General features: G+C 45.2%; 1 protein-coding gene across 3 annotated transcripts in view; it reads left to right on the top strand.

Moving 5' to 3' along the window:
• The window catches only part of LOC140194847 (uncharacterized), a 68,464-nt gene that overhangs the window by 26,763 nt on the left and 16,760 nt on the right, over nt 1-24,941 (top strand). For 2 of the 3 annotated variants that reach the window (XR_011885302.1, XR_011885300.1), the window contains exon 4: nt 1,600-1,788. The gene's annotated coding sequence lies outside the window, so the exon portion shown is untranslated. The remainder of the gene's footprint in view (nt 1-1,599; nt 1,789-24,941) is intronic. The other variant, XR_011885301.1, reaches the window with a different exon arrangement.

The raw sequence follows: 24,941 nt of genomic DNA, 5'->3' as shown, positions 1-24,941 counted from the left end.
CGACTCCCTTGTCCATTCGTCCCCCCCATCCCTTCCCACTGATCTCCCTCCTGGCACTTGTAAGCGGAACAAGTGCTACACATGCCCTTACACTTCCTCCCTTACCACCATTCAGGGCCCCAGACACTCCTTCCAGGTGAGGCGACACTTCACCTGTGAGTCGGCTGGGGTGATACACTGCGTCCGGTGCTCCCGATGTGGCCTTCTATATATTGGCGAGACCCGATGCAGACTGGGAGATCGTTTTGCTGAATACCTACGCTCTGTCCTCCAGAGAAAGCAGGATCTCCCAGTGGCCACACATTTTAATTCCACGTCCCATTCCCATTCTGACATGTCTATCCACAGCCTCCTCCACTGTAAAGATGAAGCCACACTCAGGTTGGAGGAACAACACCTTATATTCCGTCTGGGTAGCCTCCAACCTGATGGCATGAACATTGACTTCTCTAACTTCCGCTAGTGCCCCACCTCCCCCTCGTACCCCTTCCATTATTTATATACACACATTCTTTCTCTCACCCTCCTTTTTCTCCTTCTGTCCCTCTCACTATACCCCTTGCCCATCCTCTGGGTTTTCCCTCTTCCTTCTCCCTGGGCCTCTTGTCCCATGATCCTCTCATATTCCTTTTGCCAATCACCTGTCCAGCTTTTGGCTCCATCCCTCCCCCTCCTGTCTTCTCCTATCATTTTGGATCTCCCCCTCCCCTCCCACTTTCAAATCCCTTACTAGCTCTTCCTTCAGTTAGTCCTGACGAAGGGTCTCGGCCTGAAACGTCGACTGTACCTCTTCCTAGAAATGCTGCCTGGCCTGCTGCGTTCACCAGCAACTTTGATGTGCGTTGCTTGAATTTCCAGCATCTGCAGAATTCCTCTTGTTTGCATTTTTAAAAAAGAAAAAGAGCCCACCTTCTCCATTCGTGTCTTCTCATCTCTCCCTGGCAAAAGACAACGAAAATCTCTCTTCCAGACACACAAGGAAGAACATTTCTGTCATTGGATAGCCCCGCACTCCAAAACCCTGTTATCTCTAGTCGTGACCTAAACATTGCTGCTACAGAGAAACCATTACCTCTGCAGTGAAATATTGCAGAGAGGCCATTACATGAAGACTGAAACTCTTGTGACACATTACCGGGTTCACACTGGGGAGAAAATTTCAATAAGCTGCATGCTGGATATTTGTCCATCACTGTTGCTGAATGCAATTTCGAGAGTGACTGTTGGTGCTGAACTCTGCTATTATTGCTGCTGCTCACCACACCCAGTTCTGCACTCTGGTCACTGGGCATGGGAAGAGTTTCTTCTGCTACACAATCACCCTTAATGGGACTGGAGTTTAATATTCTGGATCTGAGACAAATAAATCAATTTTATTTTAAGCTCTGTCTCTGGTACTTAGTGAATTTATGGTGTCTATCCACGGCCTCCTCTACTGTCGAGATGAAGCCACACTCAGGTTGGAGGAACAACACCTTATATTCCGTGTGGGTAGCCTCCAACCTGATGACATGAACATTGACTTCTCTAACTTCCGTTAATGCCTTCGTACCCCATCTGTTATTTATTTATCTTTTATTATATAATATTATAATACAGGAGGTACAGAAAGGAGTTTCTGCTGCAACAGGCGAGATTTAAGGGTGGTGTGTTGTCTCCTTGGTGCCAGGATCCAGGACGTCACAGACCGGGTGCAGCGAATCCTCAAGGCTGAAGGTGAACATCTGCAAGTGGTGGTGCATGTTGGCACAAATGTTGTGGGGAAGAAGAGGAAAGACATTCTACAAAGTGAGTACAGAGAACTCGGAAGAAGGCTGAAAAGCAGGACTTCCAGGGTGGCTATCTCGGGTTTGCTTCCAGTTCCTTGTGCTGGAGTGGGCAAGAACAGGGAGATAATGGATCTGAATGTGTGGCTGAGGAACTGGTGCAGGAAGCAAGGATTTACATTCTTGCAACACACATCAAAGTTGCAGCATCTGTAGGAAGAGGTGCAGCCGACGTTTCAGGCCAAGACCCTTCGTCAGGACTAACTGAAGGAAGAGTGAGTAAGGGATTTCAAAGTTGGAGGGGGAGGGGGAGGGGGAGATCCAAAATGATAGGAGAAGACAGGAGGGGGAGGGATAGAGCCAAGAGCTGGACAGGTGATAGGCAAAAGGGGATACGAGAGGATCATGGGACAGGAGGTCCGGGAAGAAAGACAAGGAGGGGCGTGGGACCCAGAGGATGGGCAAGAGGTATATTCAGAGGGACAGAGGGAGAAAAAGAGTGAGAGAAAGAATGTGTGCATAAAAATAAGTAACAGATGGGGTACGAGGGGGAGGTGGGGCCTTAGTGGAAGTTAGAGAAGTCGATGTTCATGCCATCAGGTTGGAGGCTACCCAGACGGAATATAAGGTGTTGTTCCTCCAACCTGAGTGTGGCTTCATCTTTACAGTAGATGAGGCCGTGGATAGACATGTCAGAATGGGAATGGGATGTGGAATTAAAATGTGTGGCCACTGGGAGATCCTGCTTTCTCTGGCAGACAGAGCGTAGGTGTTCAGCAAAACGATCTCCTAGTCTGCGTTGGGTCTCGCCGATATATAGAAAGCCACATCGGGAGCACCGGATGCAGTATATCACCCCAGTCGACTCACAGGTGAAGTGTTGCCTCACCTGGAAGGACTGTTTGGGGCCCTGAATGGTGGTAAGGGAGGAGGTGTAAGGGCATGTGTAGCACTTGTTCCGCTTACACGGATAAGTGCCAGGAGGGAGATCAGTGGGGAGGGATGGGGGGGACGAATGGACAAGGGAGTTGCGTAGGGAGCGATCCCTGCGGAATGCAGAGAGGGGGGGAGGGAAAGATGTGCTTAGTGGTGGGATCCCGTTGGAGGTGGCGGAAGTTACGGAGAATAATATGTTGGACCCGGAGGCTGGTGGGGTGGTAGGTGAGGACCAGGGGAACCCTATTCCTAGTGGGGTGGCGGGAGGATGGAGTGAGAGCAGATGTACGAGAAATGGGGGGGATGCGTTTAAGAGCAGAGTTGATAGTGGAGGAAGGGAAGCCCCTTTCTTTAAAAAAGGAAGACATCTCCCTCGTCCTAGAATGAAAAGCCTCATCCTGAGAGCAGATGCGGCGGAGACGGAGGAATTGCGAGAAGGGGATGGCGTTTTTGCAAGAGACAGGGTGAGAAGAGGAATAGTCCAGATAGCTGTGAGAGTCAGTAGGCTTATAGTAGACATTAGTGGATAAGCTGTCTCCAGAGACATAGACAGAAAGATCTAGAAAGGGGAGGGAGGTGTCGGAAATGGACCAGGTAAACTTGAGGGCAGGGTGAAAATTGGAGGCAAAGTTAATAAAGCCAACGAGTTCTGCATGCGTGCAGGAAGCAGCGCCAATGCAGTCGTCGATGTAGCGAAGGAAAAGTGGGGGACAGATACCAGAATAGGCACGGAACATAGATTGTTCCACAAACCCAACAAAAAGGCAGGCATAGCTAGGACCCATACGGGTGCCCATAGCTACACCTTTAGTTTGGAGGAAGTGGGAGGAGCCAAAGGAGAAATTATTAAGAGTAAGGACTAGTTCCGCTAGACGGAGCAGAGTGGTGGTAGAGGGGAACTGATTAGGTCTGGAATCCAAAAAGAAGCGTAGAGCTTTGAGACCATCCTGATGGGGATGGAAGTATATAAGGACTGGACATCCATGGTGAAAATAAAGCGATGGGGGCCAGGGAACTTAAAATCATCGAAAAGTTTCAGAGCGTGAGAAGTGTCACGAACATAGGTCGGAAGGGATTGAACAAGGGGTGATAAAACCGTGTCGAGGTATGCAGAAACGAGTTCGGTGGGGCAGGATCAGGCTGAGACAATAGGTCGGCCAGGACAGGCAGGTTTGTGGATCTTGGGTAGGAGGTAGAAACGGGAAGTGCGGGGTGTGGGAACTATAAGGTTGGTAGCAGTGGATGGGAGATCCCCTGAGCGGATAAAGTCGGTGATGGTGTGGGAGACCATGGCCTGGTGCTCCTTAGTGGGGTCACGATCGAGGGGTAAATAAGAGGAGGTATCCGCGAGTTGTCGCTGTGCCTCGGCAAGGTAGAGGTCAGTACGCCAGACTACAACAGCAGCCCCCTTATCGGCGGGTTTAATAATAAGGTAAGGATGAGTGCGGAGAGAGTGGAGAGCAGAGCGTTCCGAAGGAGTGAGGTTGGAATGGGGACAAGGTACGGTGAAGTCGAGACGGTTGATGTCCCGTCGGCAATTAGCGATAAGGAGATCCAGAGCAGGCAGAAGACCAGAGCGGGGTGTCCATGAAGAGGAGGAGGGTTGAAGACGGGAGAAGGGGTCATCGGTGGGGGTGGAAGAGTCCTTGCCGAAGAAGTAGGCTCGGAGACGGAGACGGCGGAAGAATAGTTCCGCATCATGGCGAACACGGAACTCGCTGAGGTGTGGGCGAAGGGGGACAAAGGTGAGGCCCTTACTGAGAACAGAGCGTTCTGCCTTCGAGAGTTGAAGGTCGGAGGGGATGGTAAAGACCCGGCACGGATGAGAGCTGGGTTCAGAGGGGGGAGGGGGAGGCTGGGGGTGTCAATGGAGAGGGGAGGGTTGGGGTGAGAGGAAGATGGAGCCTCTGAGGGCCCAGGAGTTGACGGTGGGATCTGAGGAAGACGGGGCTGCGGAGTGGTGGTGGGGGAAGGGGAGACGGGAGTCACAACAGCAGCACATAAAGACCCGGCCTGGAGTTCAAGGCTGGAGTTGCAGTTGGTGGTTGCGCAATCGCTGTGAAGGTGTCCATGGTCGTTGCTGGAGTCCGGGTTTTGAATATGCCCTGAGGTGTTGAAATCGGCGAGATCAATGTCAGAGGCCGCAATCTGAAGTTCATGCCTGCTAGTTTCAGGGCCAGCAGGCTCTGGAGTCCGTAGATGTAGGATCTTGCGATCTTTGCCTAACATGACAAAGTCAAAAAAACGGCGATTGCAGGCGTGAATCCGACGGAGGATGAAATAACGGCTCTCACAGCTATCTGGACTATTCCTTTTCTCACCCTGTCTCTTGCAAAAACGCCATCCCCTTCTCGTAATTCCTCCGTCTCCGCCGCATCTGCTCTCAGGATGAGGCTTTTCATTCTAGGACAAAGGGGCTTCCCTTCCTCCACTATCAACTCTGCTCTTAAACGCATCTCCCCCATTTCACGTACATCTGCTCTCACTCCATCCTCCCGCCACCCAACTAGGAATAGGGTTCCCCTGGTCCTCACCTGCCACCCCACCAGCCTCCGGGTCCAACATATTATTCTCCGTAACTTCCGCCACCTCCAACGGGATCCCACCACTAAGTACATCTTTCCCTCCCCTCCTTTCTCTGCATTCCGCAGGGATCGCTCCCTACGCAACTCCCTTGTCCATTCGTCCCCCCCCATCCCTCCCCACTGATCTCCCTCCTGGCACTTATCCCTGTAAGCGGAACAAGTGCTACACATGCCCTTACACTTCCTCCCTTACCACCATTCAGGGCCCCAAACAGTCCTTCCAGGTGAGGCAACACTTCACCTGTGAGTCGACTGGGGTGATATACTGCGTCCGGTGCTCCCGATGTGGCCTTTTATATATTGGCAAGACCCGACGCAGATTGGGAGACCGCTTTGCTGAACATCTACGCTCTGTCCGCCAGAGAAAGCAGGATCTCCCAGTGGCCACACATTTTAATTCCACATCCCATTCCCATTCTGACATGTCTATCCACGGCCTCCTCTACTGTAAAGATGAAGCCACACTCAGTTTGGAGGAACACCACCTTATATTCCGTCTGGGTAGCCTCCAACCTGATGGCATGAACATCGACTTCTCTAACTTCCGCTAAGGCCCACCTCCCCCTCGTACCCCATCTGTTACTTATTTTTATGCACACATTCTTTCTCTCACTCTCCTTTTTCTCCCTCTGTCCCTCTGAATATACCTCTTGCCCATCCTCTGGGTCCCCCCCTCCTTGTCTTTCTTCCCGGACCTCCTGTCCCATGATCCTCTCGTATCCCCTTTTGCCTATCACCTGTCCAGCTCTTGGCTCTATCCCTCCCACTCCTGTCTTCTCCTATCATTTTGGATCTCCCCCTCCCCCTCCAACTTTCAAATCCCTTACTCACTCTTCCTTCAGTTAGTCCTGACGAAGGGTCTTGGCCTGAAATGTCGACTGCACCTCTTCCTACAGATGCTGCCTGGCCTGCTGCGTTCACCAGCAACTTTGATGTGTGTTGCTTGAATTTCCAGCATCTGCAGAATTCCTGTTATTTACATTCTTGGACCACTGGGGTATGTTTTGTGGTAAGGATGAATTGTACGAAAGGGACAGGTTGCACCTTAATAGGTCGGGGACCAGCATTCTGGCAGGCAGGTTTGCCACTGCAACACGGGTGTGTTTAAACTAAGTAGTGGGGGGAGGGATGAACTGGAAACATAAGGATGGCGATAAAGGGAAAGTGAGAATAAGAAAAGTTAAAGACAACAGAATCAACGGAGCAGAAAGCTCAAGAAGGGATCATACAGTATGGCAAAATGAAATAGGAATTGATATGAAAGGTGAGGGGAGTAATGAATTAAAAGTATATATGAATGCATGAAGTATAAGAAAGTAGATGAGCTTGAGTCACAGTTGGAAATTGGCAAGTATGATGTGGGAATAACAGAGATATGGCTTCAAGTGGACAGGGCCTGGGAAATGAATATTCAAGATTATACGTCCTATCGAAAGGACAGACTGATGGGCAGAGGGGGTGGGGTGGGTCTGTTGGTGAAGAATGATATTCAGTCCCTTGCGAGGGGGCACATAGAATCAGGAGACATAGAGTCAGTATGGATAGAACTGAGAAATTCTAAGGGTAGAAAAACCCTAATGGGAGTTATCTACAGGCCCCGAAACAGTAGTCTGGACGTAGGGTGTAAGTTGAATCAAGAGTTAAAATTGACATGTCGCAAAGGTAATGGTACAGTTGTTATGGGGGATTTCAACATGCAGGTAGACTGGAAGAATCAGGTTGGTACTGGACCCCAAGAAATGGAGTTTGTGGAGTCCCTCCGAGATGGATTCTTAGAACAGCTTATACTGAGAGAAGGCAATTCTAGATTTAGTGTTGTGCAATGAACCGGATTTGATCAGGGACCTCGAAATAAAAGAGCCATTAGGAGGTAGTGACCATAATATGATAAGTTTTAATCTACAAATTGAGAGGGAGAAGGGAAAATCAGAAGTGTCAGTATTACAGTTATAACAAAGGGAACTATGGAGCTATGAGGGAGGAGCTGGCCAAAGTTCAATGGAACAATATTCTAGCAGGGATGACAGTGGAACAACAACGGCAGGTATTTCTGGGAATAATGCAGAAGGTGCAGGATCAGTTCATTCTAAAGAGGAAGAAAGATCCTAAGGGGAGTAAGGGGAGGCCGTGGCTGACAAGGGAAGTAAAGGACAGTGTAAAAATAAAAGAGAAGAAGTATAACATAGCAAAGATGAGTGGGAAGCCGGAGGATTGGGAAACTTTTAAAGAGCAACTGAAGGTAACTAAAAAGGAAATACGCAGAGAAAAAATGAGGTACGAAGGTAAACTACCCAAGAATATAAAGGAGGATAGTAAAAGCTTCTTTAGGTATGTGAAAAGGAAAAAAATAGTTAAGACCAAAATTGGGCCCTTGAAGACAGAAAAGGGTGAATTTATTATGGGGAACAAGGAAATGGCAGACGAGTTGAACAGGTACTTTGGATCTGTCTTTACGAGGGAAGACACAAACAATCTCCCAGATATAATAGTGGCCAAAGGACCTAGGGTAATGGATGAACTAAAGAAAATTTATATTAGGCAGGAAATGATGTTGGGTAGACTGTTGGGTCTGAAGGCTGATAAGTCCCCGGGACCTGATGGTCTGCATCCCAGGGTACATAAGGAGGTGGCTTTAGAAATCGTGGATGCATTGGTAATCATTTTCCAATGTTCTATAGATTCAGGATCAGTTCCTGTGGATTGGATGGTGGCTAATGTTGTCCCCCTTTTCAAGAAAGGAGTGAGAGAGAAAACAGGGAATTATAGACCGGTTAGCCTGACATCAGTGGTGGGGAAAATGCTGGAGTCAATTATAAAAGATGAAAGTACAACACATTTGGATGGCAGTAACAGGATCGGTCCGAGTCAGCATGGATTTACAAAGGGGAAACCGTGCTTGACTAATCTTCTGGAATTTTTTGAGGATGTAACTATGAAAATGGACAAGGTAGAACCAGTGGATGTAGTGTACCTGGACTTTCAGAAAGCCTTTGATAAAGTCCCACATGGAGATTAGTGGGCAAAATTAGGGCGCATGGTATTGGGGGCAGAGTACTGACATGGATTGAAAATTGGCTGGCTGACAGAAAATAAAGAGTAGCGATTTATGGGTCCCTTTTGGAATGGCAGGCGGTGACCAGTGGGGTACCGCAGGGTTCAGTGCTGGGACTGCAGCTGTTTACAATATACATTAATGATTTAGATGAAGGAATTAAAAGTAACATCAGCAAATTTGCAGATGACACAAAGCTGGGTGGCAGTGTGAAATGTGAAGAGGATGTTATGAGAATGCAGGGTGACTGGGACAGGCTGGGTGAGTGGGCGGATGCATGGCAGATGCAGTTTAATGTGGATAAATGTGAGGTTATCCACTTTGGTGGTAACAACAGGAAGGCAGATTATTATCGAAATGGATTCAAGTTAGGAAAAGGGGAAGTACAATGAGATCTAGGTGTTCTTGTACATCAGTCACTGAAAGCAAGCATGCAAGTACAGCAGGCAGTGAAGAAAGCTAGTGGCATGCTGGCCTTCATAACAAGGGGAATTGAGTATAGGAGCAAAGAGGTCCTTCTGCAGCTGTACAGGTCCCTGGTGAGACCACACCTGGAGTATTGTGTGCAGTTTTGGTCTCTAAATTTGAGGAAGAACATTCTTGCTGTTGAGGGAATGCAGCATAGGTTCACAAGGTTAATTCCCGGGATGGCCAGACTGTCATATGTTGTAAGATTGGAGCAACTGGGCTTGTATACACTGGAATTTAGAAGGATGAGAGGGGATCTTATTGAAACATACTAGGTTATTAAGGGATTGGACACGCTGGAGGCAGGAAGCATGTTCCCGCTGATGGGTGAGTCCAGAACCAGAGGACAGTTTAAGAATAAGGGGTAGGCCATTTAGAACGGAGTTGAGGAAAAACTTTTTCACCCAGAGAGTGGTGGATATGTGGAATGCTCTGCCCCAGAAGGCAGTGGAGGCCAAGTCGCTGGATGTTTTCAAGAAAGAGATGGATAGAGCTCTTAAAGATAGCGGAATCAAAGGTTATGAGGATAAGGCAGGAACTGGATACTGATGGTGGACGATCAGCCATGATCACAGTGAATGGCAGTGCTGGTTTGAAGGGCCGAATGGCCCGCTCCTGCACCTATTGTCTATTTTTTCTCTCTCTCCTTTTTCTCCCTCTGTCCTGCTCACTATACTCCTTGCCCATCCTCTAGGTTTCCCCCCTCCCCCTTTCTTTCTCTCTTGGCCTCCCGGCCGTCCCATGATCCTCTCATATCCCTTTTGCCAATCAACTTTCCAGCTTTTAGCTCCATCCATTTTGGATCTCCCCGTCCCCCTCCCACTTTCAAATCTCTTATATCTCTGTTTTCATTTAGTCCTGACGAAGGGTCTCAGCCCAAAACGTCGACTGTACCCCTTCCTGACCCGCTGCGTTCACCAGCAATTTTTATGTGCGTTGCTTATAACACACAGTTTACAGTAGAGAGTCAACTCAGGCCAGCTAGAACCCTGCCAGTGATTCTTTTCCATGACAGATCTTTTACATCCTCCCCTGCTCCTCTCTTGCTTTCCCTGTGGTGATGGGTTCCAAGCAGTCATCACTCTGTGGGTGAAGAGGTTTTCCATGAATTCTCTGCAGACTGAAGAAGTTGAGCTGGCTGTAGTTCTGTCTGAGATATTCTTCGTCCCTGAAATCTCTGGGCTGAGGAAGAATGACATTGATCGTTAACCTCCTTATTCACAACTGATTTCCACATAATGAGTCATTTTCCCTGCTTTAGATTATGAGAACACTCAGTCCTCTCTTTATTGTTATTTCGAAATGCATACATGCATTAAAAAATGATACAATGTTTCTCCGGAGTGATATCACAGAAAACAGGACAAACCAAAGACTAACACTGACAGACCCACATAATTATAACATATAGTTATAGCAGTGCAAAGCAATACCATAATTTGATGAAGAACAAACCATGGGCACGGTAAATAGTCTCAAAAGTCCCCAAGTCGATCGACTCCCAAGTCCCTAGTAGCAGGCGGCAAAAGGGAGAAACTCCCTGCCATAAACCTCCAGGCACCATCAACTTGCCGATGCCTTGGAAGCAGCCGATACTGAGTCCATCCGTCCGAAAACTTCGAGCTTCTGACCAGCCTCCCGAGTGCCTTCGACCTCACTCCGGCCGCTGAAACATGCAAAGCCGAGGATTTTGAGGCCTTCTGCTCCGGAGATTCCAGTTACCACACAGTAGCAGTGGCAGCGAAGCGGGCATTTCAGAAGTTTTCCAGATGTTCCTCCGTGTTCTCACATCTGTCTCCATCAGATCAGAATTGTGTATGGTCCCCTACTTGACAGATAACAGACATCACCACCGAAGTGGCCGCGCGCGCTGCCATCGCGCCGCCATCTTCTCCTCCCTCTCTTCTAAAGGGTTGTTAGATAACACCACTGTCCTCTAAAGACTGAAAGCAGAATGGGAAATCATTAGTTGGATGTTCAACGGAGCAGGGTCAGAAACCAGAGGCAGCTCTTCATAGGGCAGAGTTTTTGGGTCTGGACAATGGTCAGGGTCAGAACATATGATGAGGAGAAAGGAATCCGCAGTGGGGCGTGGCAGCGAATGACAGAGTACCATCCCACCAGCCTGGGGTCTAACATGTAACTCTCTGCAACTTCTGCCACCTTAATTGGGATCCCACTACTAAGCATGTCTTTCCCTTGCCCCCCACTTTCTGCTTTCCGTAGGGATCGCTCCCTAAGCAACTCTCTTGTCCATTCATCCCTCCCATCCCTCCCCACTGATCTCCCTCCCGGCACTTATCCTTGTAAGCCGAACAAGTGCTACACCTGCCCTTACACTTCCTCCCTTACCACCATTCAGGGCCCCAGACAGTCCTTCCAGGTGAGGCGACACTTCACCTGTAAGTCGGCTGGGGTGATATACTGCATCTAGTACTCCCGGTGTGGCCTTCTATGTATTGACGAGACCCGACGTAGGCTGGGAGACCGTTTCGCTGAACACCTGTGCTCTGTCCACCAGAGAAAGCTGGATCTACCGGTGGCCACACATTTTAATTCCACGTCCCATTCCCATTCTGATATGTCTATCCACAGCCTCCTCTACTGTCAAGATGAAACCACACTCAGGTTGGAGGAACAACACCTTATATTCCATCTGGGTAGCCTCCAACCTGATGGCATCAATATTGACTTCTCTAACTTCCGTTAATGCCCCACCTCCCCTTCGTACCCCATCCCTTATTTATTCAATTATTATTATTATTAATTTATCCCCTTTTTTTCTCTCTTTTTCTCCCTCTGTCCCTCTCACTATAACTCCTTGCCTATCCTCTGGACTTCCCCCTCCCCCTTTCTTTCTCCCTAGGCCTTCTGTCCCATGATCCTCTGCCTTCTGCAGCCTCATATCCTTTTTGCCAATCAACTTTCCAGCTCTTAGCTGCATCCCTCCCCCTCTGTCTTGTCCTATTATTTTGGAACTCCCACTCCCCTCCCACTTTCAAATCCCTGACTAGCTCTTCTTTCACCTAGTTCTGACGAAGGGTCTCGGCCCGAAACGTCAACTGTACCTCTTCCTAGAGATGCTGCCTGGCCTGCTGCGTTCACCAGCATTTTTTGTGTGTGTAGCAACATTTGGAAGGTGATTGAGGGGGAAAATAATTTGGATGTCGGACTGATGACACAAACAATGCCTGTTGTGAGGTGCTCCACTGGTTGAGGAACTTGTGTGTGTTGGGAATGGTTATATCTATTGAGCGAGTTGTTCCTGCTTGTTTATCCTGTAATATTATATCCAGATGGTTATTATGGATTGCCCTATCTGAAGTAATATATTGATTATCATATAATTTGTAAAATTTTGACTCTAAAATAGGATGAGGCTTGAATTTATAGTGCCTTTATGAAGTGATGGAGGACATTCATGAGTTTGTATTTTAAGGCAAGATTTTGGTGAATGATATTTGCCAATTGATTGTACCTTTGTAGGTAATCAGATTGAGTTAAGCTGCTGCAGGATCCTGGAATGTGTTGGATTGGTCTGGTTTCTCTTGGCATTTTCTGCACTTATTGCCTTGTTTGTATTTCTTTTTTTTTAAATTTTATTTTTATTTGGATAAGGAATTCACAAATATCATGTACTTTTTTCACACATATAACCTTCTCAATTTTTTATATGTATAAAACTACAATTATTTATACATTCTTAAGTACACATTGAGATGATATAAAAGGAAAATAAACATTTAAGTAGATAATTATGTACTGTGGTAAATCTAACCTATTAGGCTAAGTAATGGAATTAGTTGTTAAGAAAAATGGTAATAATAGTTTCCATATAACCCTTCTGGACCATTTCCACTGGTCCAAAATGTTGTATATAAGCCTATGTATCAACCATTGTAGGTGATTATATCCTAATTTGTTCATACTTGCTCCTGCCCGCAGACATAATTATCCAATCCCTATGTACTTATTTACTTAATTTTTTCATTTTTTTATCCCTTTCCCAAATCTTTCCCTTTACTTGTGTTAATTCTCTATTTTCCAAAAGAAAACAAAAAAAAACAAACATTTAGACTAGGGGTGCTTACGTTAGCAATATTACTGTGTTGATGAGAAGAGCAGTAGAAATCATTAGGAGAGTCATCTAAAGTCTGCTCGCATTGGGGTTATATATTCAATCCATTTATTCCAGATTTGATAAAATTTTTCTTTTTGAGTTCTCAGGGAGTAAGTCAACTTTTCCATTTTAAATATTTCCAAGATAATTTCGTACCAATCTTCTAATGTAGGTGGTATTGGATTTAGCCATTTTCTAGTGATTGATTTCTTACTTGCCGCTAAGAGGGCCTGCAGCAACTTTATATCTTCCTTCTGTTCAAGAAACAATACATGCCCCAAATAGAGCGTCTCAAAGTTCAGAGGTATCTGGGACCTAAGTACCTTAACTAATGTTCTATGAATACCTTCCCAAAATAGACTTAATTTAGGGCAATCCCAAAAAATATGAAAATGATTTGCCTCCTTGGAGCCGCACCTTCTCCAACACATCACACTTGTATCTTTATATATTTCCTGATATGGGGTCTTGAAGTATCTTATAATGTTTTTCCAACAATGTTCTCTCCAAGTCAAAGAATTAGTCGAGGACCATTGAAAGCTGCAGATTTTCTCTCAAGCCTCCTCTGAAAGTACCAACCCCGCTTCTTTCTCCCACTTCTCTTTAATATACAGTGTATTTACATTTTTAGCATGGAAGAGTGCATTATATAATCGAGAAACTGATTTACTAGGTATTGAACTGCAAGCCAAATTCAGAATCTTGAAAAATTCTAATTCTACTGTTGATAGGTCTATATATCTACAACTCTGGTTAACATAGTTTCGTACTTGAAGGTACCTAAAAAAGTCATTATGTTCTAGGCCATGTTTGTCCTGCAGGATTTGGAAACTTTGTAATACTCTTTTATCTATAAATGAGAGGTAGGTTGTAAGACCTTTCTTTATCCATAGCTCAAATCTTTTATCTCCTCTGTTGGGAAGGAATTCGGTATCATATGCACACCATCTAAAGAGTTTTAACATGTTATTAATTCCACATGAATTAACCACCTTCTGCCATACTTTTAATGTAAGATTTATCCAAGCGTTTTTAAATTTTTCCAACTGGACCATCAATCCTTTGTCAGCTATTGAGGCCTGAAGAGGAAAACTGTCAACTAATCCAAATTCTATTTCCTTCCATCTAGCCTTATATTCCCTATTACACCAATATAACAGAGGGGTTATCTGTGAGGCATAAAAATAATTTCTCAGGCAAGGAAGAACCATACCTCCTCCTTCCTTCTCTAACTGTAAGGTGTTATATCGAATTCTAGGTTTCTTTCCTTGCCAAATGAAGCAGGAAATCCATTTGTCCCATTCCCTGAATTGATTATCATCCACCTCCATCGGTAAAGTACGGAAAAGATACAATAACCGAGGAAGAATATTCATTTTTATAGTATTTATCCTTGAATTTAAACTTAAAAAGGGGATAAGATTCCATCTATGCATATCTGCTTTTATCTCTGAGATTAATGGCCCATAATTTACCTGTGACAGTGTTGAAAGATCCTTCGGCAGGGTTATTCCTAAATATTTTAATGATTTAGCTTCCCAATTAAGATCATATGTATCCTGCAATTTTTTGGATGGTGTATAATTTAGGGACATAACCTGCGTTTTCTTTACATTTATTTTATAACCTGATATTTTCCCAAAGTCATCCAACAGTGTAAACAATCCTATAAATGATTTTTCTGGTTCACTCAGATAGACCAAAACATCATCTGCGAATAACGCCACTTTCTGTTCAATCCCTGCCACCTTGATACCTTTTACAATTTTGCTCTGTCTTATTAGTTGGGCAAGCGGTTCAATATATAGCGCAAAAAGGAGAGGAGAAATTGGGCATCCCTGTCTAGTGCCTCTCTCTAAGATGAAGAAGTCAGAGAGGTCCCCATTTATCTTAATTCGGGCTGTAGGGCTGTCATATAGAGTCTGAATTACTTTAATAAACTTTTCTTGAAAGCCGAATCTTCCTAACATTCTGTATAGGAATGCCCAACTAACCGAATCAAAAGCTTTCTCAGCGTCCAATCCTACTACCATTGTTTCTGTCTTGTTCTTATTAACCTGTTCTAATATGTGCAGAGTTCTCCTTATGTTGTCCTGTGTTCGTCTTTGTTGAATAAATCCAGTCTGGTCTAAGTGGATTAGGCCAGGTAAAAGCTTTTCCAATCTGCGCGCTAATATAGATGTAAATAGTTTGTAATCTAAATTAAGAACATTAATTGGCTGATAATTGCCACATTCTAGTTTATCTTTACCCTCTTTAGGAATAACTGAAATAATCGCTTCTCTCCAGGAAGGTGGAGTTTCTCCTCTCTGCAAGATCCAATTAAAGATGTTAAGTAATAATGGGGCTAACTGTGTCTTCAGGGACTTGTACCACTCTGAGGTAAACCCATCAGAACCCAGGGACTTTCCAGCCTTTAACCTAGAGATGGCCACGTTCAGTTCTTTGACAGTTACTGGTTCTAATAAACTTTCATTTTGTAAATCTGTAAGTTTAGGTAGATCTAAAAAATTCAATACACTGTCTATATTAGGGCTCACTGGGGCCCGGGGTTGGGAGTACAGCTCTTGATAATATGTTTCAAAACTCTCTTGAATTTTCCCTATTGTACTCTCCACAAGCTTTGTCTTTGGATTCTTTATTTTATGAATTGTATTGTCTGCTTGTTGTTTTCATAATTTATATGCTAATAATCTAGCTGATTTACCTCCTACTTCATAATTCTTTTGTCTCAGGTAAAGAAAATTTCTTTGAGTTTCCAACGTATAAATATCGTCAATTTCACTTTGCAATTTCCTAATTTCCTGTTTTCGATTTGAATTACTTTTGTTGCTATCTACAACTTGAAGTTGTTTTAATTTTCCTTGAAGGTCTGCTAATTTTTGTGCATTGATTTTTTTCATGTGAGTGGTAATGGAAATAATTTTCCCTCTCAGTACAGCTTTCAATGTATCCCATAAGATCACTGGTGATGTTTCTCCTGTGTCATTAAGGTCTAGATATTCTTTGATTTCTCCCCTTAATCTCTCCATTACTTTTGGGTTATTGAGTATATGTGAGTTTAGCCTCCATAGTGTTTTCTTCATTTTCCTTTCCATGATTAGAGACATAGAGACTGGGCTATGATCCGATAGATCAATTGTTGCAATATTACAGTTTTTTATCCTGAGTCTATCTGTATTAAAGATAAAGAAATAGTCTATCCTTGAATAGGCTGAATGAGGGAAAGAGTAATATGTATAATCTTTACTAGTAGGGTGTAATTCCCTCCAGACGTCTATAATTCCCAACTCCTCCATCACTTTCCGAGTCAGAGGTTTATTCTGAGTAACTATTCTTTAAGAATCTAATATAGGATTTAATCTAATATTAAAATCCCCTCCACAAATTACTACCCCTTGAGAACTGACCATTAGGTCAAAAATGTGTCTATAAAATGACCATTCACAACCTGGAGGAGCATAAACATTCAGCAATGTTATTTCTGTACCTTCTATTCTTCCTGTGATTTTTACGAACCGTCCTTCTTTGTCTCTAGTCTCTGAAATATGTTCATAATTAAGAGTACTTGATATTAAAGTAGCTACCCCTCTTTTGTGACTCAATTTATATGATGAATAAAATACATGCTTAAAGCCCATTCTTTTTAATTTTCCATGTTCAGATTGGCTCATATGTGTTTCCTGGAGGAAAGCTATTTGTGCCCTCTCTTTTTTCAATTTAGACATAATCTTATTTCTTTTAATTGGATTCAAAACCCCATTAACATTATAGGAAATTATTTTTACCAATTCAGTTTGCATTTTTCTCTAGTAGAAAAAAAAACTCTCCTTTTCTAACCAAACAGTAAGCAATCCCTTCTCAACAGTAAACCAAGACATATAACCACACCCTAGACATTTTTGAACGTGCAACATTTGAAAATTTTTCCCGACTTCCCACAGTGAGGCCTGAGCACCGACCCGCCTCAGTTCAGAGGGATAACCTCTATCTTCACCCTGTGTTAGAGGGCCCTCAGCAGTTTGAATAATCATAGAGAATTTTCTCCTATTTATGTCTCGACCATATTGCTATCGTTCAAGTTATTCCGTCTAGTTTATTTTCAGTTACCAGTTTTCATTTTACCTTTAAGTCCGATTTACTCTTTTCAGTCATTTCTCTTAATTAATCTGTGTTCTCTGTACATTCGCGTCTGAATATTTGCAGCTTTTCCTTGTAGTTTGACACTCTGGTTCGAGTGGAGCGTCCTTGCCCCACTAACTGCCACGACTTCTGCCGAATCCTCTCCAGTAGCGACTCCGGTTGGGTGATAACTTTAATAGGTAGCCCCTGGTCCGCCAGGTCCAATGTTGCCTCCTCCCCCATAGCGTAAGTTTTTGTCCCTTCGTCGTAAAAGACTCTCAGCCGAGCTGGATACAGGGTTTGGAATCTGATGTTGTTTTCCTTCAGGACTCTCCGTGTTTCCGTATATTCCTTCCGTCTGGCAAGAATACCCGGTGCGTAGTCGTGGTCTAAACTGATTTTACAGTTGTTCCACATGAAACCTTTCTTTTGCCATGCCCTTTTAAGCACCTCTTCCTGCGTTCTGTAACTGAGAAATCTGACCAGAATCGATCTGGGCTGGGCGCCTGCTGGAGGCTGTGGTGCCAACGCGCGGTGAGCTCTTTCTATCTGTAGGTCTTTTGCGGCCGGTATATCAAGGTTCTCTCTAAGTAGCTTCTCCACGAAGGGAATCATCAATCCGGGTTTACCTTCAGTTCCTTCGGGAACTCCGTAAATCCTCACATTTTCCCTTCTCGAGCGGCCTTCTTGATCTATTAGTTTCCACTGGAGCTGGTCTTGCAGCTTCAGCATTTCTGCTATCACCTCCTCTACGTTTTGTAGCTTCTCTTCAATTCCAACAATCCTCGCTTCGTCTTCATCTATCCGCGAGTTAGTTTTTACTATTTCTCCTTTAATATCTTCCAGCTGTTTGCTGTTATCTTGTCGGAACTCGCGAATCTCTCCGAGAATCAAGGACAGAGTCCCCGATTCCCCCTCATTATCTCCGTCCTGGCTTGCCGTGGGGGAGCTAGGCCCGTCGCCTTGCTGCGTCTCTTTATGTTTATCAGCCTTCGGAGCGGACTTTTTAATCTTGTTTTTAGACATCATCCTTGCCCCTTTTATTAATATAGTTATGCAATATTAAGTATTTGTCTAAATTCGATTATGGGGCAGTTTACCTTTTTTGTCGAGAGACCTTTTCCTTACGCCGCCATTCCCTTGATGACCCGGAAGTCTCATCATCGCCTTGTTTGTATTTCATGTATTTTTGATTTTTTTTTCCTTTTGTTAACCACCTTGTCCTGTATTTCTGCAAGGAACCCCTCTCTTTCTGGGAAGCGGTCTCCAACTCTCAGTCAGGTGCTCCATGCTTCCTTGTCACCATCTGGTCTGCTCAGATCATTGGGATGTCTCCCATGGAGGGTCATACTCATTCCACTGGTTAATGTTTTCTTCCATAGTGATGATTCATTTTTCTGAGTTGAACTCTCATTGCAGTTTTCTGGTCTGCATTTCTTGTCACAATTGCATATACACACATGGAGTGCTGAATCCTGTTCATTTTTGATGAAAATGTATACTTAGAAGTTTAATCTGACTGTTGCATGATTTTTTTTCATGTGTGTAATTTCTCTTCCTCATTCTGTCCAAGGTAGTGTTAATCTAAGTGTGTTTGAGTGCAAACAGTCTTTTCTGAAGTTTTCTAAAGTTCTTATTTAAGAGGTATAAGACCATAAGACAAAGGAGCAGAAGTCGGTCATTCGGCCCATCGAGCCTGCTCCGACATTTTATCATGAGCTGCTCCATTCTCCCATATAGTCCCACTCCCCTGCCTTCTCACCATAACCTTTGATGCCCTGGCTACTCAGATACCTATCAATCTCTGCCTTAAGTACACCCCAATGACTTGGCCTCCACTGCCACCTGTGGCAACAAATTCCATAGATTCACCACCCTCTGACTAAAAAAAATTTCTTCGTATCTCTGTTATGAATGGGCGCCCTTCAATCCTTAATCATGCCCTCTCGTACTAGACTCCCCCATCATGGGAAACAATTTTGCCACATCCACTCTGTCCATGCTTTTCAACATTCGAAATGTTTCCATGAGGTCCCCCCTCGTTCTTCTAAGCTCCAAGGAATACAGTCCAAGAGCGGACAAATGTTCCTCATATGTTAACCCTCTCATTCCCGGAATCATTCTAGTGAATCTTCTCTGTACCCTCTCCAACGTCAGAACATCCTTTCTTAAATACGGAGACCAAAACTGCCCACAGTACTCCAAGTGAGGTCTCACCAGCGCCTTATAGAGCCTCAACATCACATCCCTGCTCCTATACTCTATTCCTCTAGAAATGAATGCCAACATTGCATTCACCTTCTTCACCACCGACTCAACGTGGAGGTTAACCTTAAGGGTATCCTGCATGAGGACTACTAAGTCCCGTTGCGTCTCAGAACTTTGAATTCTTTCCCCATTTAAACAATAGTCTGCCCGTTTATTTCTTCTGCCAAAGTGCACAACCATACACTTTCCAACATTGTACTTCATTTGCCACTTCTTTGCCCATTCTTCCAATCTATCCAAGTCTTTCTGCAGACTCTCTGTTTCCTCAGCACTACCGGCCCCTCCACCTATCTTTGTATCATCAGCAAACTTAGCCACAAAGCCACCTATTCCGTAATCCAAATCGTTGATGTACAACGTAAAAGAAGTGGCCCCAACACGGACCCCTGTGGACCACCACTGGTAACCGGCAGCCAACCAGAATGGGATCCCTTTATTCCCACTCTCTGTTTCCTGCCAATCAGCCAATGCTCTATCCACAAATGTAACTTCCCCATAATTCCCTGGGCTCTTATCTTGTTAAGTAGCCTTATGTGTGGTACCTTGTCAAAGCCCATCTGAAAATCCAAATATACAACATCCACTGCATCTCCCTTGTCTAGCCTACTTGTAATTTCCTCAAAAGAATTGTAATAGGTTTGTCAGGCAGGATTTTCCTATCAGGAAACCATGCTGAGTTCTGCCTATCTTGTCACATGCCTCCAGGTACTCTGTAACCTCATCCTTGACAATCAAATCTAACAACTTCCCAACCACCAGTGTCAAGCTAACAGGTCTATAATTTCCTTTTTGCTTCCTTGCCCCCTTCTTAAATAGCGGAGTGACATTTGCAATCTTCCAGTCCTCTGGAACCATGCCAGAATCTATCGACTTTTGAAAGATCATCACTAATGCCTCCACGATCTCCACAGTTACTTCCTTCAGAACATGAGGGTGCATTTCATCTGGTCCGGGAGATTTATCTACCTTTAGACTATTCAGCTTCCTGAGTACTTTCTCTGTCGTAATTGTGACTGCGCACACATCTCTTCCCTGCCACCCTTGAGTGTCCGGTATACTGCTGTTGCCTTCCTCAGTGAGGACTGATGCAAAATGCTCGTTCAGTTCCTCCACCATCTCCTTATCTCCCATTACAATATCTCCAGCATCATTTTCTATCGATCCTATATCTACTCTCGCCTGTCATTTACTCTTTATATACTTAAAAAAGCTTTTAGTATCCTCTTTGATACTATTTGCTAGCTTCCTTTCATAGTTCATCTTTTCCCTCTTAATGACCACTTTAGTTTCCTTTTGTAAGCTTTTAAAAAATTCCCAGTCCTCTGTCTTCCCACTAATTTTTGCTTCCTTGCATGCCCTCTCCTTTGCTTTAACTTTGGCTTTGACTTCTCTTGTCAGCCACGGTTGCATCCTTTTTCCATTCGAAACTTTCTTCTTTTTTGGAATATACCTGTCTTGCACCTTCCTCACTTCTCGCATAAACTCCAGCCACTGCTGCTCTGCTGTCCTTCCCACCAGTGTCCCTTTCCAGTCAACTTTGGCCAGTTCCTCTCTCATGCCACTATAATTTCCTTTACTCCACTGAAACACCGACACATCAGATTTCGGCTTCTCTTTTTCAAATTTCACAGTGAACTCAATCATGTTATGATCACTGCCTCCCAAGGGTTCCTTCACCTCAATCTCTCTAATCACCCCCGGTTCATAACACAATACCCAATCCAGTACAGCTGATCCCCTAGTGGGCTCAACAACAAGCTGTTCTAAAAAACCATCTCGCAGACATTCTACAAATTCTCTCTCTTGAGATCCAGTGCCGACCTGATTTTCCCAATCCACTAGCATGTTAAAATCCCCCACAATTAGCATAACACTGCCCTTCTGACAAGCCTTTTCTATTTCCTGTTGTAATTTGTAGTCCACATCACTGCAGCTGTTTGGAGGCCTTTATATTAACTGCCATCAGGGTCCTTTTACCCCCGCGATTTCTTAGCTCAATCCACAAAGATTCTGCACCTTCCGATCCTGTGTCACCTCTTTCTAATGACTTGATATCATTTCTTACCAATAAAGCCACGCCTCCCCCTCTGCCTACCTTCCTATCCTTTCGATACACCGTGTATCCTTGGACGTTCAGCTCCCAGAGACATGCATCCTTTAGCCAGGTCTCAGTGATGGCCACAATATCATACCTGCCAATCTGTAGCTGGACGACAGGATCATCCACTTTATTCCTTATGCTCCGTGCATTTAAGTATAACACCTTAAGAGCAGTATTTGGTAGTTTTCGCTTTATTGCACTGCAACTCATCCCAATGGCTACAAATTTGCCCCATCACCTGCCTGCCTTTCCTGACATCTTTACTGCTCACTATCTTAGATTTATTTCTGTTTTCCCCTTCCTCCACTCTATCATTCCGGTTCCCATTCCCCCTGCCAAATTAGTTTAAACCCTCCCTAACAGCTCTATTAAACCTTCCCACCAGGATATTTGTTCCCTTCGGGTTCAGGTGTAATCTGTCCATTTTGAACAGGTCATACTTCCCCCAGAAGAGATCCCAATGATCCAAGAATCTGAAGCCCTGCCCCCTGCACCAGTCTCTCAGCCACGCATTCATCTGCCTGACCCTGCTATTCTTACCCTTGCTAGCACATGGCACAGGTAGCAATCCTGAGATTACTACCCTGGAGGTCCTGCTTCTCAGCTTCCTTCCTAACTCCCAGAAATCTCTCTTCAGCACCTCTTCCCTTGTCCTATCTATGTCATTGGTACCAACAAGTACCAAGAGAACTGGCTACTCGCCCTTTCCCTTCTGAATATTCAGGACCCGATCCGAGACATCCCGTACCCTGGCATCTGGGAGGCAACACACCATGTGGGTATCTCTATCAGGCTCACAGAATCTCCTATCCGTTCCCCTGACTATGGAATCCCCTATGACTACCACATTCCTCTTCTCCCTCCTTCTCTCCTGCACAACAGCGCCAGGCTCAGTGCCAGAGACCCGGTCACCGTGGGCGTCCCCTGTCAGGTCATCCCCCTCAACAGCATCCAGAACAAGATATTTTTTGCTGAGGGGGACAGTCACAGAAGTGCTCGCCACTATCCGGGCATTTCCCTTCCCTCTCTTGACAGTGACTCAGTTTTCTGACCCCTGTCGCCTAGGGATGACTACCTCCCTGTAGCTCCTGTCTATCACCTCTTCACTTTCCCTAATAAGCAGTAGGTCATCAAGCTGCAGCTCCAGATCCCTAACACGGTCTCTGAGGAGCTGCATCTCGGTGCACCTGGCGCAGATGTGGCCATCAGGGAGGCTGGAGGTCTCCCAGGACTCCCACATCTGACACCCTGAACAAAGCACTAACCCTTCAGGCATGCTATCTAATTTTACAGGAATGAAACAGGAAAAATAAATCTACTCACCCACTTACCTCGCCAAACAGATGACCTTTTTAAACCGTTAGCTCGTACCATTAGCTGTGTGAGCCCTGCTGTTCCTGTCTGTCTGGGCCGATTCGCCAAGGGGAAAAGAAAGAGTTGGTGCCTCGCTCTCGCCTCTTCCCGTTACCGGCGAAGCCCTTTGAAGCCAAAGCCCTACACTCTGCTGCCCACTCCGACTGCTGCCCACTGTATAGGGTGGTCTCCATTTTAAACTCTCCGTGCTGTCCTGTTTGCAGCAGCCGAGTTCATGGCAGCAGGGGTGGCTCTGCAGCACAGGAGGGAAGGAAAAAGGTGTGGGAGAGCTATAGTGATAGGGGATTCGATTGTAAGGGGAATAGATAGGTGTTTCTGTGGCTGCAAATGAGACTCCAAGAGGGTATGTTGCCTCCGTGGTGCAAGGGTCAAGAATGTCTCTGAGTGGCTGCAGGACACTCTGGAGTGAGAGGGTGAACAGCCAGTGGACGTGGCGCACATACGTACCAATGATATAGGTAACAAAATGGGATGAGGTCCTACAAGGTGAATTTAGGGAGTTAGGAGAGAAACTAAAAAGTAGGACCACAAAGGTGATAATCTCTGGATCACTACCAGTGCCACGTGCTAGTCAGAGTAGAAATAGGAGGATATTTCAGATGAATACCTGGCTTGAAAAATGGTGGAAGAACATAGAATACTACAGCACAGTACAGGCCCTTCGGCCCACAATGTTGAGCCACCCTCAAACCTTGCCTGCCATATAAGCCCCCACCTTAAATTCCTCCATATGCCTGTCTAGTAGTCTCTTAAACTTCACTAGTGTATCTGCCTCCACCACTGACTCAGGCAGTGCATTCCACGCACCAACCACTCTCTGAGTAAAAAACCTTCCTCTAATATCCCCCTTGAACTTCCCACCCCTTACCTTAAAGCCATGTCCTCCTGTATTGAGCAGTGGTGCCCTGGGGAAGAGGCGCTGGCTATCCACTCTATCTATTCCTCTTATTATCTTGTACACCTCTATCATGTCTCCTCTCATCCTCCTTCTCTCCAAAGAGTAAAGCCCTAGCTCCCTTAATCTCTGATCATAATGCATACTGTCTAAACCAGGCAGCATCCTGCTAAGTCTCCTCTGTCCCCTTTCGAATGCTTCCACATCCTTCCTATAGTGAGGTGACCAGAACTGGACACGGTACTCCAAGTGTGGCCGAACCAGAGTTTTATAGAGCTGCATCATTACATCGCGACTCTTAAACTCTATCCCTCGACTTATGAAAGCTAACACCCCATGAGCTTTCTTAACTACCCTATCGACCTGTGAGGCAACTTTCAAGGATCTGTGGACATGTACCCCCAGATCCCTCTGCTCCTCCACACTACCAAGTATCCTGCCATTTACTTTGTACTCTGCCTTGGAGTTTGTCCTTCCAAAGTGTACCACCTCACATTTCTCCAGGTTGAACTCCATCTGCCACTTCTCAGCCCATTTCTGCATCCTATCAATGTCTCTCTGCAATCTTTGACAATCCTCTACACTATCTACAACACCACCAACTTTTGTGTTGTCTGCAAACTTACCAATCCACCCTTCTACCCCCACATCCAGGTGGTTAATAAAAATCACGAAAAGTAGAGGTCCTAGAACAGATCCTTGTGGGACACCACTAGTCACAATCCTCCGATCCTTGTGGGACACCACTAGTCACAATCTTCCAATCTGAATGTACTCCCTCCACCACCACCCTCTGCCTTCTGCAGGCAAGCCAATTCTGAATCCACCTGGCCAAACTTCCCTGGATACCATGCCTTCTCACTTTCTGAAAAAGCCTACCGTGTGGAACCATGTCAAATGCCTTACTAAAATCCATGTAGATCACATCCACTGCACTACCCTCATCTATATGCCTGGTCACCTCCTCAAAGAGCTCTATCAGGCTTGTTAGACACGATCTGCCCTTCACAAAGCCATGCTGACTGTCCCTGATCAGACCATGATTCTCTAAATGCCCAGAGATCCTATCTCTGAGAACCTTTTCCAACAGCTTTCCCACCACAGACGTAAGGCTCACTGGTCTATAATTACCCGGACTATCCCTACTACCTTTTTTGAATAAGGGGCCAACATCCGCCTCCCTCCAATCCTCCGGTACCATTCCCGTGGACAATGAGGACATAAAGATCCTAGCCAGAGGCTCAGCAATCTCTT

Source organism: Mobula birostris, chromosome 3 (assembly GCF_030028105.1).
Source record: "Mobula birostris isolate sMobBir1 chromosome 3, sMobBir1.hap1, whole genome shotgun sequence".
In the NCBI taxonomy this organism is placed as follows: Eukaryota; Metazoa; Chordata; class Chondrichthyes; order Myliobatiformes; family Myliobatidae; genus Mobula; species Mobula birostris.
Note: the sequence above shows the minus strand (reverse complement) of the source record. Positions and strands in the feature narration are given on the sequence as shown.